The following is a 20086-nucleotide window of genomic DNA, read 5'->3' as shown; positions in this document are numbered from 1 at the left end:
GATTAGGCCAGATAACTTCCATTAGTCCCTTCCAACCTCAGTCATTCTGCGGTTCTGGGACTCTGGGAAAATTGACTTCAGATAACTTTGTTTTAGTCTTTTTGTTGTTGTTCTTGTTTGTTGCATATTTGTTTTTCCTTCTGCATGCAGTACCGGGAGGTGCTGAAGCATTTCCTGCTGCTAATTTTGGAAATACCACTTGAACACTTTCAGTGTTATTTATTGTTCAATCTCACATGAACAATGACATAAAACTCCACTTTCTCCCCTAGTGTTTATTTTCTAACATTTTTTTTTTCTTGTTCTTCTACTACTCTTAGCATAGTATTATTATTTTAAACACAGAAAAAATTCTTTTGTAACAAGATGGAATTGTGCTGCCAACCTTTTTATTAGTAGGTATGAACTGTCACAGCTGTGAGTACAAAATAGCTTAGAAAATGCACCACTTCAGAATGTACATGACAACTTGCCTTGACCCAGGAAAGCTTCTACATGGTTTACACAATACATTTGAAATGTCTTGTTGAAAATATATGGGGTCAAATTCTCTTCCAGTCATATTTTTTTTCTAGTTTCACTGTGTTCAAGGAGGCTACAATGGTTGAAACACTGCCCCAGAGACATCAGTTTAAAAATGTGGATAGATTATATCTCTACTAATTATACTAATAATGGCTGGTTGATCTATTATGAGGCATGGAATTCTGAGAATTAACACACAAGGAAATTTCATTGCATTACATTTCTCATTTATTTGTAAAGTATAATTTTATTTTATTGCTTTATGATTGTTCGTAATAACGAACATTGTTTTGTAGTTTTTGTCAAACATTTGTCAAAACATTTTTATCAAATGTTTTGTAGTATATTTTGAAAAAGTAATGAGATGTCAATAACATAGAAATAGAGTACTACATTTTGCCATTTAATCAGTATTAGAAAAATACTTCATTTTGAAAGTGAATTAAAAAAATATATGGCTTTGTGAAATATAATATAAACTTTTTTGTTATCAACAGGTGAAACTTATTTTTTCTCTTTCTGTTGTTGTTGTTTTTTGGTCATGAATGGGGTATATCTAAATAACAGGGTTACTCCTTTATCATGTCTTGGCTACTGCAGAGAGTCAAATGGGAGCTCATTGGAGGGAAGGCCACAGAGGAGTGGTCAGAACACAACATAGCCCATATCCTTATAATTTTTTTCGTCGTGTTCTCAATGTCACAAATATTTTATACTCTTGGACATAAATTCTAGTAATCAATAGTTTGTGGAATAACAGTCAAAATAAGCCTAGACCTCAATAGGTTGCTTAGCCGTTTGCTAAATATAGCACAAAGCTGTAGATATCTAATGAAAAAAACACTATGAAATGCTACTTTTCTAATCTCAAGGAAAATTGATTAGTTAGTTAGTTTGTTTGTTTTGCTTGCCTGTTTTTTGTTTTGTTTTGTTTTTGTTTGTTTGTTTGTTTTTAAGGGACAACTGGCATTATTCAGGACACCTGCCTCTGAATTCATACAACCCAGGTTTAGAAATGTAATTAACTTGTGTAAGTTAAGAGTGAAGATGTCCTAGCTTTCTGTTCAAGCTTTGCTTGTATTCCCCATTAAATCTCACACTTCAACACTTTGTTCTGAGTTAGGGTAACCTTAGTGAAGTTGATAGATATAATGTCTCTCATTCAGATAAAGTGTGAAATAAACATCCAGCCTGTCTACATCCTTTATAGAATAGACAGCTGAAACTGTAAGGTCTTCTGCCTGTAAAAAGATACACACAGGTCTTGAGGTCTTGAATAAGAGTTATCTGTTGTTTTCCTGTACCTTGCTAAAAAGAGAGGCTTACTGTGACTTGGTGATAAAACCAGACATACTGGACTGGCTGGATTAAAGCCCTGAATTTGAGGAAAAAATAGCAAGTTCCAAATGGGGGGGGGGAGGGGGGGAGAACAGAGAGAAGCAATTTACAAGGAAATTTACAAGGATACAAAGCCACAAAAGTATTGGTTTGGGGGTTATTTTAACACAGAGCACAGAACTAAATGTCACAGCTATATGTAAAAAGCTACAAATTGTGAGAAAGGAAAATGGAAAGAGCAGTAGATTTTATTTTATTTTTTTTTTCTTTTCTCATAGATTCTAGCTTTTTGTGCCCCTGGGTTCAAGAAAATAAAATTTTGTATATTTTTTAAAATAACATTGGGTCATCTGACTCTACAGCAGTGTTTCTTTTTCAGGTAAATGATCAAGAAGATAAATGACATTTCTTCATACTGGTTAGTCACTTAAATTTAAAAACAACTTAGATGTAAGCTGGAGACAGGATTGTTGTTTTCCTCCTTTTTCATGATATGCTTAACACTCAAGACTATCGAAATCAAAAAAATGCTTTACTCCCTGACAATAAGTTAGTGCCCCCCCTTTGTCACAAAGACACTGAAAAGATGTTTGAAGGGTATATTACTTTAACTTAAGATACATAGTTTTATAGCAGGTGTGTCAAGTATATTGAATTGTCTTATTGTGGTAGCATCATTATATTAGAATAAAAGAAAGAGGGAAAAAAAAGAAAGTACTGAAGATTAATGAATGCTTTCTTTCCTACCTTTTTATACATTAAACTAGAAAGAAATATTTTTTAATTTTATTTTATTTTATTTTATTTTTTGGACAGAGAGAAAGAGAAAATATATAGGAAGATTATTTAATGCTTCACACATTGAGATATCTTCACTAAGATTCTGACCCAAAGTCAGTTTAAAACATTGAGAACATTTCACTGATTTTGGTGGGATTTCCACCAAAACTTAGTTCTGAGACAGATGAACATCTGAAAAAGAGATGAAGAAATTAAAGATAAACCTATTACTTTTGTTGTTGTTGTTTTTGAATTTATTTTAAATTCTTACATGGTTGAACAAAGAGGAATAAAAAGAAAAAAATCAATCTTGTATTAAATTTCCTTACAGATGAGAGAAAGCTTGGAATTAACTCTGCATATGTAATAAAGCAAAAGTGGCAAATATATTTCTAAAATATGTGAAATTAAATCATAGAATTATCTTTATCTTAGTGTGAAATATGAAAGTAATATGTTACATTATTAATAAAGCCAATGCAACGCAACTAAGGACATGTTGTAGGCAGTGCCATGTAAATAATGACCACTTGAAATACATTGTTAGCTATGATTTGGAAAAGAACACAGACACTGAACAGAAAGATTTTAGTAATTTCTACCAAAAATATATCACTATTTATGTCTTTTAAAAACTCACATTGACTTATATTTTCATCTCGTTTTAGTTATTTTGACAACTTCCGTTTGAAAACCTTTTTTTTTTTCTTTCATATACATATGATATATAAACATCCAGTTACCATGACAATAACCTCATTAGAAACCTTGCTTAAATATTTGATTTTGTGAGTTAAATCTGCTAACTTTCAAGGGCACAGACTGACCTTGCATGCTGACTTGCCACATTCAGACTTGCCTTCTAACCTTCCACAGTTTCATTTGTCCTGTTGCCTTTCCAGAAATACCACTGATAAAACACGGCTGCACAGTGTGATGAAGAAAAGCTGTCTTTCCTACCATGTGTACCTGCCTGTATTCGCCCTGATAAACAGTATATTAGACTGCTGTTACTTCTGTCCATTACATTATCTACTACATTTCTCAGGCTAGGGAGGTAAACATCCTTTAATTAATTAATTAATTAATTTTTGCTTAAACTTAGTACCTATAACTACTTGTCTTTTAAGACAGAGAGCTGAAAGCAATGTAGGAATTAATGTAAGCATGCATGTAAGTATGCAGGTGGAAGTATATGTATCAGGTGATATATGTCAATTATGCTTTTTAGGCATTTGCTTCCGGGAAAAGAAAGAGCCATATCAAGTGGTCCATGCAGAAAATTTGCTTGGTGATGCTGGGTTGACACACATACACATGGTCGTGGTCATTTCAGCTGGAAATAACTTTCAAGTTCTGTGGAAATGTATTATAACAATAAGCAGGCTTTTAAAGGTAATCACGGTTTTTTTGTTTACTTGTCTGTTTTCTTTTCCACTTTTTATTTACTTATTTTGTTTAACCCTCCAGATCCATAGGATGAACTGGAATCTCTAACTCCTTTAGGTGACCCCCAGTGACCTTAGGCTCTCTTAAACTTCCACTGGAAAATAGTCATTTTCAAGGTGAGATTTCACCTGATGTATTTCTGAATATGATGTTAGAATGCTGCAGCAATTCACATCATTCTAATATAGTATTCAGAAATACACATGATGGAGATACTTATTCTAAGCCTAGAGCAGAGTATGCACACAGTAATTCCAGGGATCCCATCTTGGATTAGACTTGCATGTCCCTCACTACTTCTGGAAGCCTCCTTTTCATTTTCCATGCCCCACATGTTTAGTAAAATATCATTAATATTCATTTATCAATAAATAAGAAATCTTTCTTTCACATCTTCCATTTTTGATCCTAGTGATCCTAGTGAAACCTTGGAGAAATGATAATATGACACTAATGGAATTTTCCTGTTACCAGTTCAGGCTGGCATCTTCTGCAGCACTTAAGTACCTGAATGCACATCCATTAGTCACCTTGAATTCATGTTGGATTTGTGTTCTCCATTAACCTACAAAGCATTCTCCTTTTTCCTCTGAACAAATGTTATTAAACAGTTTCAGAAAACATGCCTCAAATGCACTGTCCATAGTAACAGTCTGCACTCATGTTCACAGTGGCAATATGAGATGTGAATACCACAAACCACACTTGCCTAAGAGCTAGGCAATAAGAATTTCTATATATGTGAAAAGATAAGAGTCATTGTGCCAGAAGTCTTTCAGATGTTTTCAGTAGGTAAATGAACAGAGGAAGGCTAGGAGATTTTCAGAGATCTATAGACATCAGTGGGTGACTAATATACTTTGCCATTTAAATAAAGAAATTCAGGAAGAATTTGCACAAACAAACAGACTATAGGTAAGTTTTTCTGCAATTAGTGAACCAAACTTTACATGATTTCTCCATTGACACTACTGTGAATACAGGTAAGAATATTCAAACCGAACTTGATAATTTTTTAACCTAACCTATTCCATATATATATATATATATATATATATATATATATATATATATATAACCTATGCCACCTATCCACTTTCACTATAAGTAGAATGGAATGATAATGGGCAAAATAAATTTAGTGTATAGAGGAAAGTGGATTGAAACATAAAATCTAGCAAATATAATAAAATTATGAAAGAATTAGTGTCTTTTTTTTTCCTTTTTTAAAGAATAAACCATAGTAGAAAGTGTCTTTTCCTCCGTATATGATAAATGACAAACACATTATTTTGTACCTTCTTCCTTCCCCTTTTACAAATTACTGCAGTAGTTCTGTTTCATTTTTTCCTACTGCAATATCGCTCTTCTGTTTTCTCACATCATTCCTTTTACATAGTAAGGATAATTATCATGTATGAATATAAATTATATATGTATAACAAAAACCCCGAAGATTATGAGTAGAGGAAGACATCAATTCTGTATTTTTTTCTCAGTGCTGGATAGGTGGCAGATATGAATTCATCTCAATATGTTAACTATAAAAGACTGACATACAAGACAGAGTATGACAAGAAAGCACTTCAGTCTCAAAAGAGCCAAACAAGGATTAAATGCTTTTTGAATATAAACAAGTTTATTACTGAAGTAACAATTATTGCATATTTCAAAACAACTAAATAAGGGTTACAGTACAAATGCATCAAAGAAAAAGTTAACTTATTTTAGTGGAGTACTATGGTGAAAGCACATTTTAATGGAGAATGTTTATCAGTTCCTGAGTTTTATTCTATGAAGATGCTCTATCCACCATGACAGTTGCTGCTGAGTGTCATGCTGAGAACATTTTGTGTGATATTCAAGTTGGAGAAAAAATATTTGTGCAGAAACAAGTGCCTCTGTAAAATAACAAATTGCTTGTTATAAATATTATGCTATAATATTTATGTATGTGCACATACTATATACATATGTACATGTGCATTTGCATATATTTGCAAATATTAATACAAAGATCTTGATACTTTGAAGACAAATATGAAGATAGAGTCCATGCTTCAAGTATTTACAGAAATCCCAGAAGACCAGAAATCCCTTTATCAGTGTGAATAACTCACACATAACCAATCTCATTAACCTTGGTAGAGAGGTTTATGCAAATATTACTCCAGGTGAGTCAAGACTTGTCTTCATGGCATTAAACATGTTCCTATCTTGTCATCTGTGCTACATTTTAGAAGAGAGGGATTTTTTTTTTTTTAGTCTTTGAAAAGAAAAAATAAAATAACATTTAAAAAATAAATGTTGTCTTCATTGTCAAAACTTTCTCATTTAAGTCAATATGTTAAATACTTTTAATGTATGATATCATCATAAATAACATTGTAATATTCATGACTAGCTGTTTTGTTTGTATTTTTGAATTCGTAGTCTTTAGACGATACTGAGTTAGAAGAGGTCTGTTGGGCTAAAAAAAGCCAAACAATTATTAAATCTCACTAATGAGCTGATATCAAAGGGAAACAAAAACAGATAATGTCCATCTTACTAGTATTTCTTCATAATTTTTGTATCTCTGAATTAGGCTGGTGTTAGGAATGAAATTTGAAAGTCAGACCATTTAAGTTCACTAGTCCTAATTCTAATTACTGTGTGATTTGGAGTAGCTCACAGGACAGCTGTGTTGAGTTCATATTTATAAAGCCAAGATAATGCTTTTCATGTACTATACAGGGTAATCATATCATGTTTTTATGATTTAGTCTGCATCAAATGCATTGAGATACTACATGAAATTAGCTATGTTTATAGAAATTTTGGAAATATTGGAAATTTTTGTGGCTTGGTGTTTATTTATTGATTCATAATTTTGAATTAAAGATTATCCCATTATAGAATATGAAGAGATTAATTGTTTCACAAATATTTGAAAGTTTGGATTCGAAAGAGCTTTACATAAGTATCCAACACTTAAAAAGATAAAAGATTTAAATATGGTTTCAGAATAATACATACATTATTGTTCATCTGTTTTGATCAGAAGAAACTTTCAGGAAATGAAAGAAAGCTCAGTTTTAGAGATTTCCAATATTTCAAGCTACAATTTTATTTGAATAAAAATAAATAGTATAGTATGAATAGTATTGTTTATATACTTCTAGTATTTTAGAGCAACTGTGATAACCAGTAACTGTCCAAAACCATTAGATTTCCATTAAAGAAATGTGTTCAAGCAATTAGTTTTAGTTAAAGACATTATATGGTTGCATCAATTCAAACTTCAATTTAAAAAAGAAAAATATTTATGTATTTACCTTGATAAAAATTGCCTTGACTTCAATCTGGGAAGAAATTTTTACAGATTTCATTTTTTTAAATATAAAATTTCTACCAGTTCAGTTAGGCCAACAGCTGAAATTAAGGCTACTTCTGAGTATAAATAAGAAGATTCACTTACACACTACATGTTTAGATTTTTTTTAAAGCAATTGCACTCTGAAACCATAAAATACATCTATAATTATACAGACATCTATTATTATTCTGACCAGTGCTCATAAATCACACTTTTTTCTACCTCACTTCTAAAGTCACTTCAGGGAATAAATATCGTACATTCAAGGGTCTATAATAAAGAATCACTAGAAATAAACGATTATGTTCATTTAAAATCATCTGTCCACCTGGTTTACCCTTGAATTTTATGTTGTTTTTACGGCTGCTTGACAAGCAAACTTCATTCTTTACAAATATGATCTGTTGAAAGAACAAGTTCATTCCAACCTAGTTTTATAAAAAAGAATACATAAAGTTATATCTCCTGGTCTGTAATTTATAAAGCAATGTTTGGCCTTCATATTCTGTATAGTCATACTCTGTATAGCTGTTTCAGGTACATATCCAGAAATGTAAAAATAGTTAAATGTTGATACATAATAAATAATTTTCTGCTTATATGCACCTTGCTTTGTACTCTTATTTAGTATTTCCATTTTTGCAAGAAGACCTTACTTGACGTCAGGTCCCTATCATGTTTGTCTCTGTGCACAAACAAAGAACAAAGAGATAGTTCTTTCCTAAGGAGTTTATATTATAAACACAGAGTAAAGGCATGCTTCCAGACAGAACAGCTTGTACCTTTGACTAAGAAAACATCAACAGCAAAAGAAAACAGAAGAGTGCATATTTCTGTCACTACCAAATGTAATCATATTGAGAGCAATATGACTGCAACATCTGCATCAAAGCCAAGATCATGTCTAAAGATGAGAACACAGAAAACAAAAATACTACAGGGCAGATCCTCAGCTGGCATAAATTATTGTTTCTTTGATTGAGTAAATAAAATATTATTTATTTATTTATTTATTGTATTAACTGAGGGTCTGCCTCCAGTATTTTGAGTCTGAAACAGGAAGACAAACACTAATCACATTTGTCTGACTGAATGTTTCAGTGTTATTGAATCTATCTATCACAGGTACTCAAAGCAAAACAGCATTTAAAAGCCCAAACACATCCCCCTTTTCTTTTCATTAGGAATAGCAGAAAGATCACATCCAGTGCATAGAAACACTTTGATGGTCTCTATATGAGGTGGCCAAAATAAATCCTAAGACTGCCTTAAACTTTGTTCGGCAGCATTTTTCTTATATGCTTTACTTAAAGTATGAGTTCCAGTGTAATCAACAGAATACTACTATGTTTACAGGCTTGGGATATCTTTAGATGTTATGCTAAAATGGATCTTCTAAAAGGAACTTCAAAGCTACTGCTAAAAGTTTAGAGATAGCCTAGATTTCCTTATACAATGATAACCAAGTAGTTACATTTCCATATCACAGAACTCTGCTGTTCATTTTGTATATGCTTTACATTCAAGTGGAAGATTAAAGTAGGAATAATAAAGTAAAGACTTAAGAAAAGGCAACTGTACAAAGTTTGCCCAGTCAACCACCTTCATCAGAACCAGTGCCATAAAAAAATGTATCAAGGGTGTTACTAATTAGAGACTACTTGCTGAGAGGCATTGAGATACCCATTTGCCATCCAGATAATCTCTTCAGAGAGGTCTGCTGCCTGCCTGGGGCCTGTATTGATGACATTATGAAGATCGTACTAAGCCTTCTAGGGCCAGAAGACTACCACTTACTCCTGCTCTTTCATGTAGGGTCAAATGAGGTTACAACAAAGAGATTCTGAAATATCAAAAGGTCCCTTGGAAAGATTCTGAAGGGATCAGGAGCTCAAGTAGTGTTCTCCTCCCATTTGGAGTTTGGGGTCTACCATAGGCTGCCTGACCAAGGGGAGCCTGTGGATGAAGCCTTCTTGCTTCAACTACAAGTGTCACACTCGCATGCTCTGATCCTGATGGAGGACTTCAGCCACCTGGATGTCTGGTGGAAAAGCTACACAGCAGGCTGTAAGCAATCCAGGAGACTCCTAGAGAGCATTGAGGACAACTTCCTGGTCCAGGTATTAGACAAACCAACCACAGGAAAAACATTACTGGACCTGGTGCTCACCAATGCAGACACAGTCTGGGCTGCAGTGGCCATGCCATGGTGGCCATGCTCAGCACCCTCAGGTGGATTTCATCTGGTCCAATGGATGTGTGACAGTCCAGGTGGAGAAGCAGGTACTGCTTCCATGTGAACTGTGATGGGGTTCTTCTGCTCTTTGCCCCAGACTTCCAGGCCAGGAGGTTGGTTACTCTGAGGATAAGTGGTCTGGCTAGTAAAGACAGATGGAAAGAAGGCATTAAGAGCCTCAGCCTTTTCCTTACCCTCAGTAGCCATGTTCCTTCCTGCATCCATTAAAGGATGGAGATTCTCCTTGGTCCTCCTCTTGCCATTAATATATTTGTTAAAACATTTATTTTATCCTTAAATATAGTGGCCTGGTTGAACTCATGCTGGGCTTTAGCTTTTTGGATTTTCTCTCTGCATGTGTTGGTTACTTCTTTGTACTTTCCCCGAGTTGCTTGCTCCTTCTTCCATGGGACATAAGCTCTTTTTCTTTTGGACACTCAGCAAGTTTTCCCTGTTTAGCCATTTTGGTCTTCCCTGTCAGCTCATCTTATGACTTACAGGGACAGCCTGCTTCTTCACGTTTAAAACTTCCTTCTTGGGGAGTGTCCAGACTTTCAGGAGCCCTCTGACCTTCAGGACTGACTGCCAAGGAACCCTCCCTACAGCATTCAGTGTCCTGAACTATTCAAAGTCTGCCCTCCGGAATTCCAAGGTAGCAGTTTTACTGACCTCTCTCCTGACTTCACCAAAAACAGAAAACTCTACCATTTCATGGTCACTCTGCCCAAGACAGATCCCAACCACCACATCTCCCACAAGTCCTTCTCTGTTCATGAACAGCAGATCTAGTGGGGCTCCCCCCCAGCAGGCTCACTAACTAGCTGAGTCAGGAAACTTCTACACACTCCAAGAACTTCCTAGACTACTTCCTCAGGGCTATATTGTATTGCCAATATATCTTTAGGAATATATGTTAAAGTCCTCCACAAAAACAAGCACTTATGATTGTGTGACTTCCACCAGCTGCTTGCATAAAGCCTCATGTATCTCTTCATCCTGGTTTGGAGGTCTATAACAGACCCCCACCAGGATGTCCACCTTGTTGGCTAATCCCCTGATCCTTATCCACAGGGAGTTGACTGTATCATTCCCAGCCATGATCTCAACAGCATGGAAACATTCTCTAACTTAGACAGCCATGTCACCAACCCTCCTTTGTAGCCTGTCCCTTCTGAAGAGCTTTTAGCCATCCATTGCAGCTCTCCAGTCATCGGAGAGTGGTCCTGCCACATTTCAGTGATGGCAACTAGGTCATAGCTTGCCTGCTGCACAGTGGCTTCCAGCTCCTCCTGTTTGTTGCCCATGCTGCATACAATGGTGTAGATGCGCTTCAGTTCCTCTATTGTCCATAACCCTAACCCTGGCATTGCTCTCCCAGGCTCATATTTATCGAGCCTCATTTCATCCCCATCCCCCTTTGTACGTAATGTAAAGCCTTCTCAACAAACCCTGCCAGTTTCTGGGCCAGGATCTGTTTCCCCCTTTGAGAAAGGTGGGACCCATCAGTAGGCAGCAGGCCAGGTGCCAAGTACATTGCTCCACAGTCAAAAATAAACAAATATATAATACTGCAATGGCACCAGCCTTTCAGTCATGTATTTATCATCTGGGCTTTCCATGTCTGCTCAGTATCCCTCCCTGCCACTGCAATGATAGAGAAAAACACCATCACTCCATCCACTAACCGACCCAGTCACCTGAAGTCCCTTTTGATAGCCTTCAGGCTTCTCTTAGTGAATTCATTGCTGCCAACCTGAATTGTCTGTAAGGGTTAATAATCAGAGGCCAAGAAGTTTCCTGATAATGTTCCTGACCCGGGCCCCACATAATCAGCAGACTTTCCTAAGGGTAGGGTCTGGAGGGCATATAGGGTCCTCTGTTTCCCTCAGAAAGGAGTCACCTATGACAATTACCTTTTCCTTCTTGGTGGAGGAAGTACTGAGGCATGTAGTTGACTTCCTTGTCCTAGACAACCTCCTGGGTGGACCTTCCCCCACATCCTCACCAACCCATCCCTCAAGTTCCAGAGACTCAAACCTATTGCATAAGGGCACCTAGGGAGGTGAGGTGGGTAGGGAGAGGGCTCACCTGCAAAGCCAAGCAGAGATCTATTTCCATTCCTCTCCATTTCTGAGGTCCCTTTCCTCTGCCTGACAGCTATAGGGCAGGGGATCCATCACTATTTGGGGTGTATCACCCCAGTGCCTTTTTCTCAAGCATGGAAGGCAGTTTCTCCACCTATTCACACTCCCTGATGGTCCTTAATCTCTCCACCTCCTCCTTGAGCTCTACCACCAGGCTGATCAGCTCCTCTACCTGCTCTCACCTCACTGAGGTGGTATGTCTGCCACCCTCCATTGACAGCAACAGGCTCAGGCACTCCCTGCAGCTAGAGACCAAAACAGACGTAGTTTTAGGCAGGCACTTGGTCTGGGTTGCCAGTCTTTTTGGCGAGAGCCTTCTGCCTTTTGGAGACCGTGTCTAGATTTTCCATGTGGGAGGCAGAAAATAGGTGAGCTGGTCTCCAGAGTGGGGAGGGATACTCTGCCCTCCCTGCACAGCCTGCCATGTTGTGCTCCTGGTCACTTGTGCTTCCCAGGTTCTGCCTTTGTACAACTGAGGAGGGGTTCTCCTAGTTCTGCTCAAGCCTCATCAGCCACCCTTCCAAGGGCTGCCAGGTCCTGGTGGCTCCCTCTGCTGCCATAAAGGGGCCTCCATGTAGGGAAACCGCTGTATGACTAATGCGATCCCTTGATCTGCTGCAGAACGCATCTGCTGTGTAGCCGATTGTTTCTTCATTCACTGTCCTTGATTAACAATCTACCAAATTATATTAATGAACATTATGAATACCAGAAAATTTCAGCCTCTAATTTTTCACAGAATTTTCAGCAAGATTGCATGATACATATATGTATAAATAATTATGCATGTGTATACAGAGTAGATATTTCTTTTCTTCAACCCTCAGTATTCCTGAAATTTAACTTGACTTATTTTCTAGATGAGTAGGAGAGGAAGCGAAGATCAACAAATTATTTAAAAAAAAAAAAAAAGTTAATATACATGCATATTATACGAAATTATTTTCTAATATGTTCATATGATCTCAGCTCACAGTCATCCAGCCCCTGCAGCTCCACTGAACAAATGTCATCCCACATCTATGAAATGTTCTGTTTATTACAGTAGGGTACCTATCATCAGTCCATAGAGGCAAATACACAGATAGACTTTGCCACAGTTTTTCAAAAATGTATGTTCTAGAGCTATTCAAGGAACCATACCAAAATCCAGCCAATCAACTAACCAAACAACAACAGCAAGTAAAGCTAGAGGAAAGTTAACATTTAGCTCAGTACTGCAATCATCATGCAGTAATAGTCCAAGGAATTGCTCTCAGGTTGTCCTGTCTCTGTGCTTGGTCGTAGAAGACAAGCTGGAATGGCCAAATTTAGCAGCCAAAATATTTATATTTATATGTAATGGTATATTTATATGTTCCTTGCCACTCTATCTATGTTTCAGATAGATTGCACCTGAATGCCCATTGCTGTATCTCAGAGGCTGTGACTTTTGCTAGCAAAGAAATGTCTCACTTAATTTCTTTCATTTATTTTTTTCTTTGATATCATTCTTTCAGAGTCTACTGAAGTCTCAGAGTCCACAGGACACAATCTATGCAGCTGTGAGTGACAATGACAGAATCAACTTCCAATTTACAAGAATACTTCTCTTTCCCAGAACTAGCTTTTTTCTTCCTTCTTCTGTTACCATGACATTCAGGATTACTTGAATTGAAACTGCTTCCAACTTGAAACACAATGTCTTTTGTGAGAGATCTTCTCATTTCACTATAGCCAGTATTTGTTGACCTTAAAGACTTGCTACAAAGCTCATCAGTTTGTGGAAGTTTTCCTTTTTTTTTTTTTTTTTTTTTTTTTTAATATATATATATATATATTTGATTGGCAGGACTGTTTGAAAAGCTGATTAAAACTACCTATGAGTGGACTGAGGACCTGTTGTTTCCATGGAAAGATATTGCAGTGGACACAAAAGAAAATGAAAGGCTGATTCCTAAACTTCTTCAGTTTTATTTTGTTGCTTTTTTTTCTTTTAAAAAGTTTAAGATACATTTTAATGTATGTACAGAGTTTGGAATAGGCACTATGAACAAATCTGAACTAACAAACACCAACATTTTAGAACAGCCTTATAAATGTCAATCTCAAAGTGTCTTTGTTTTCTTGTCTTTGTCTTAACCGAGGTCTTTTTATCCTTGAACATTCTAAATTGAAACACTTCAGAGTTTTAAATTAATATCACTTGACCTAGCAAGTCAGCCTAGCTTCATCAAAGACTTCATCCTTGTAGCAAAACAAGGTGCCCTTATAGTCTCTTTCAAAAGAATAAAACTCCAAGACAGTTTCATGGTACAAGATAGTAAGTGTAATTTTCAGTTCTGGGAGAAGAGATTTCTCAGAGCATATTTACAGCTCCTTCTGATATATTTTCTTCTTTTGCTTGGGACTTTACAATCCCTGGTGAGTTTTCCACTCTTAAAGGAAAAGACTGTCTTCCTGAATCTCAAGTATGAGTGAACCATGTGAGTCAGTTTTGAAAGCTGTGTTCATCACAGTGTTATTTTAATCTTCTTCTGTTACTGTTTTGGGGGAGTATTACAGTTTTAATTTAACACCTGCTTCTTATAGTTGATTTCAATTCCAAACTCAGATAGGAAGAGTCTCCCTTACACAAATATGTAATCTAATATCATTCTGTAATACTCTACATTTAGATAAAAGATAGGGAATGTATAACAAAGGTAAATTATTGAGACTTCTTTAATAACATAAGAGGAGTATCTTAAATATTTAGCATGATGCCAGATTTATCCAGTAACATAGTAGCTTTGTGTTTTCACTTTGCAGATTTATTTTGCAAAACTAAGATCAATGTTAATCCTTCCTAGATATCCATTGTTCCTCTAAAATATGCTTGTATAAAACCTCTTCTAGATTCTGCTCATCTTTCCATTATTTTGTCATATTGAATTCAGAGAATAAAGACAAAATCTGTAACAGTAGTACACAAAGAACAGGCAGCTAAAACTAAACCTCATCAGTTGTATACATGTATGTCTTATCTAATATCTAAGTGGAATAAAAACTTTGAAGTTCTAAGTTCCATCCATCTGCATGAAAGTTTTTTTGTTTGTTTGTTTTGTTTTGTTTTGTTTTGTTTTGTTTTGTTTAATTCTATAGTATCCTACCCTAAATTTAATTGGGCATTAAACTTCAGTCAGTGAGAAATGTCTATTACATGAAACAATTCTCCTCTCCTTGAGGAAAGAAGTAAGAATTCTGTTGACTTTAGAGAAAGGAATGAAGGTAAAGTATTATAAATTCTGCAATCCTCACTTCAAAGTTTCACAAAGATTCATTTTTTCTGTTCCAGGTTTCATGACCTGGATGGTTTTGTAATTAAGATATTATTTAGTAGCTGTATCATGATACTAGTTTTAAATTCCTCCAGGGATTTAGCTATGTGAAGTTTACTAGAAGTCCACTGTGGGTGGTAATGGTGTCTTATGTCCAAAGAACAGGAATTTAACAGAGTAACCATGAACCAAGACAACATGCTCAGCTGTTGAAATTAAATTAGTTATGCAGGAAATCAATGGAGATGCAGCCTTTTATACCAAGCAGGAATGTGTTTCCTTTGTATCTTATTTCTAGTTTTATTATGAAGTTTTTGTGTAATGTTCTGCCATTTACTCTGTGTCCCTTACCTTTAAAGCACAGAATCGCAGAATCACAGAATTGTGGGGGTTGGAAGGGACCTCGAGATGTCATTGGGTCCAACTCCCCTGACAAAGCAGGTTCCTTAGAGCAGGCTGTCTAGATAGGCGTCCAGATGGGCCTTGAATATCTCCATAGAAGGAAACTCCACAGCCTCCCTGGGCAGCTTGTTCCAGTGCTGTCACCCTCACTGTGAAGAAGTTCTTTCGCATGTTGGTGCAGAAATTTCTGTGCTCAGTTTTGTGGCAATTATCCCTTGTCCTGTCCCCACAAACTGCTGAAAAGAGGTTGGCCAAATCCCTATGTCTCCCACACTTCAGGTATTTATAAACATTGATAAGACTTCAGGTATTTATAAACATTGATAATAGTCTAGATAATATTTATTTCATATAAATATTGTGAAACTTTATAACATTTGTATGCTCATCTGAAAGTGAAAAGTGTGAACTATTATTTTTCATTATGCCATGAGTTATTTTCATCTGGTTCTCTGATAATGTCATATGGCTGCCTTTCTTTCTTTCTTTTTCTCTAGAGTGAAAGTCTGAATATATATCTTTACGGCTGTTTCAGCTGTAAGCTTTTGCAGCTTCTTACAAACTGTTTCATGTAGAATCAATAAGAAGACAAATCCTTCTAAATCTTTCATTAGAAAATTTATTTTTTTTTCCGATGGAAAACATTTGAAAGCCAAAGTGAAACATTATTCATCAATATTAGGGAATAAATAAGATTTAGAGGTTGACTCCTATTTGAAAAGCAGTCAGTTCCGGACTCAGAAAATGTGAAGTATTTGAAACAGGAGTAGTATAGATAAATCTGAAGAAAAGGAGGCGGAGGAGGAGGAGGAGGAGGAGGAGAAGAAGAAGAAATACAGTATAGAAAGACAACAGAGAAAATACATCTAATTGCCTATTCATTTGCTATTTTTCCTTCCCTCCTTCATCTATGATAAAAGACTTTTAAAGCCTTGTGCAGATCCAGGATATTCTGTCTATGGGTACTTTTGCAGTGGTTGTCTCACTACTTAAATAAAAAATAATAACTCATAAAAGATATTTTAAATTAATATTTTATAACAATTCCGTTATTCTGTGAAGGATTAGAAAAAAGATTACTAGCATAAAGAGGCTGTTCTACCATTGTACACAGTACATATGTAGTTGTTGCTTTAAATTTGCATATCTGATGCTTAAAAATTTAATTTGTTCTAATAAATACATTTTGTACTGATAGTTTGTACTAATAGATACTTATCTTCTCACCACACGTTATCTTTTTAAATGGTCTGATTTGATGTTATCCTCAATTCCCTCCTTCCATACACTAGCATGCTTTCCCCTCTTTAAGATGTAGAATATTCTATATTTTTAAACAGTTCTCATAATTATAATCAAACAGGGCTTCTCTAAAACTGTAGTGCTATTTTTATATTGTTTCTAGGAACAGTATCCCAGGAGTCAGCTTAATCTTTGTCCATTCATCATATATTCATATAGTAGCAAAAAGGTGTGGTGTAACTAGTCTCAAGTCACTATGCTTTTCTAGACCACATTAAAGAAGAAACATGCATGACATTTATGCATTTTCTATTTACTGCATGGACATTGTGCAAGAAAGAATGATAGAATGATTGATAGAATGATAGAATGATAGGATCACAGAATAGCTTGGGTTGGAAGGGACTTCAAAGATCACCCAGTTCTAACCCTCCTGCTACAGGCAGGGATGCCACTCTGATCAGGTTGCTCAGTGCCTCATCTAATCTGGTCTTGAACACCTCCCTTGACCTGCTGGCCACTCCTCTTTTGATGCAGCCCAGGGTGCAGTTTACCTTCTGGGATGCAATCACACACTGCTGGTTGACGTCAAGGTTTTCATCCACCAGGACCCTCAAGTCCTCAACCCTCTGCAGGGCTGCTCTCAATGAGTTCTTTTCCCAGTCTTGTACTCATGTCTGGGATTGCCCTAGCCCAGGTGTAGCACCATTCACTTGGACTTGTTAAACCTCATTCGGTTCATGTGGGCTTTCTTTTTAAGCTTTCCCAAGTCCTTTTGGGTGGTATCTCTTCCTTCTATTGTAACAACTGCACCACTCAGCTTGGTGTCATCTGCAGACTTGCTGAGGGTGTACTTGATCCCACTCCCACTATGTCTTTGATAAAGATATTAAACAGTACCAGTCCCAGGACAAACCTCTGAGGTACACCACTTGTCCCCAGTCTCCACTTGGTATAGAACCATTGGCCACCACTGTCTGGGTGAGACCTTGAAGCCAACTCCTTATCCATCAAATACACCCATCAAATCCATCTCTCTCAAATTTAAAGACCAGGATGTCATATCAAAGGCAGAATTCCAGATAGATGACATTGGTCAGTCTTCCTTTGTCAATTTATGCAGGCTACCTGATTGGTCAGGCATGTTTATCATTGGTGAAGTCATGTTGGCTGTCTCAGATCACTTCTTTGTCTTGCATGTACCTTGACATTGCTTCCAGGAGGATCTTTTCCATTATCTTGTCAGGCACATAGGAAGATGATTTAACCTGTTGGGCAGAGCTATGTAAACATTATTAATAATGTTTGTCTCAGAGAAACCAGGCAGAGTTAACCCAAGGTTCTTCTGACAGACCTTGCCGTTCAGACAAAGACTATGCATATTCTTCTGTGGCACAGATATTCCTTTATTTCTGGGAAGAATATACTTGCTGTATATGCTATAATTACATCTAAGTTGCAATTTTCCTTTTAGCTTTCTTTTTTAGATCTTAATGGTTTTCTGAAAGCTTTATATTTCATGTTAACATTTGTTAGGGATTATATACACTTTCATCTAAACCATTTTTGAAGAGAGTGATTCAAAATTATTTCCCTTAATATTTTCCATTCTAATAAGGATAGACTAAGGGAAGATGGGGGAGAGTTAAAAATATACTTTATGCATTTAAAACAGGGTGCATAGAACGGGGAAAGAGAAGCAGAATGTTACCTGGAAAAACAACTGATTAAGAAAATTAAATTAAATTAAAATATAAATTTATTATCCTCTTGAGAAAACACATATTCTGAAAGTCTGTTGTACATCTGGCCTTAATATATACTACTCAAATGGAAAAATTTCGATAGAATACAAAGAACTTTTCTTCAGATTCTTTTAGCTACAAAAAAAATAAAATAAATAAAATAAAATAAAATAAATAGTACAAAAAGATCTTAAACACTTACTTTGTAGTGCACAAAAAAGATTGTTCTCTGAAATCTTGAGGTCTTCATCCAAAGCTGAATATAAGATGAATGCACTGAAAGAGCATCTCCTGTACTCCAGGAGAATTTCCTGCTTTTTCATATCTATGGTGCAATTAGGCTCAGCCACCTATTGAGGTTCTTCTAAAGATACATACCTTGGATTGACAATTTATATGCACAATTCTCACATTCGCAAACATGAATATATTCATATTTCAATTCAGTAGCTTAAACAGTAACATCCTGCACTATTTGAGAAGTCCTACGGTATCTGAGGCAACCACCTGGATCTAGTAGATAACATTCAAGTATATCAGGAATTCCATGCACTCCTGAAGTGGAAAGTAGGATACAGACAGGATGAACACTTTGAAACATAAAGATCTTTATTGACATGTTTATGTTTTTTTCTTCTTTATTGGAAAGAAAACAAACAAAAACAAATGAGAGACTAATAATCCTGGTAAAATACAAACTCATATTGTGAGAAATGGGAGACACATAATTAGACTGTCATATGTAAATATCAAATTCCACCTCAAAGTTACTACTTTGGTATAACAGGTGTTATATATTAATTTACAATGTTTTGTTTGCTATTTTATTTAAAAATAAATAAATCCTTATTACCTTCTGGCTGTAGCAATAGTATGGCATTACAAATATTGATATTTATAAAATACTGGGTACATATAAAATTTTTCGCTTTTATATTCATTATCATTTCTCAGTCTAATAAGTAGATATTAGGCATAGATGTCTTCACATGACATTTAATTTCCTATTTACTTTAGTGAAACTGCATTTTTTACTAAAGTAATAAAGAGTTGGGAAGTTATTTTATTACACCTTTATTCCCTTGTCTTAAAAAATAAATAAAATTAAAAAAAAAATCCAAACATCAGGATGTGTTATCATCCTATTACTTAGGATTTCTGCTATGTTGCAACAATGTCTTTCACAGTCAGACCTTGAAATGGTCATTCACGCTTTTGTTATTTCAAGATTAGATTACTGCAATTCCCTACTGGCTGCTTGCCCAATAGGATGCTTCATACACTCCAGCTGGTGCAGAAAACAGCTGCCAGGTTTTTGTTGTAAAAGGGACAATCCAAACATATTTCAAACTATTTGAAATCTTTGCCCAGATTGTTGGCTAAACAACATATCGATTATCAAATAGTCCTTTCCATTTTGCAGCAGAAACATGATTTTCATCTAACACGCTCTATCAGTATTGTATTTTATTTTAAGTCCATGCCTACCAAGCAAGATCCAATAAGGAAAACATTCAGGTTGTTCCAAGGTCAACTTATAAATTTTAGTTAGGTCCTATGCAGCATCA

Source organism: Aythya ferina (genome assembly GCF_964211825.1).
Source record: "Aythya ferina genome assembly, chromosome: 1".
Lineage (NCBI taxonomy): Eukaryota > Metazoa > Chordata > Aves > Anseriformes > Anatidae > Aythya > Aythya ferina.
This window is presented reverse-complemented; position numbering follows the sequence as displayed.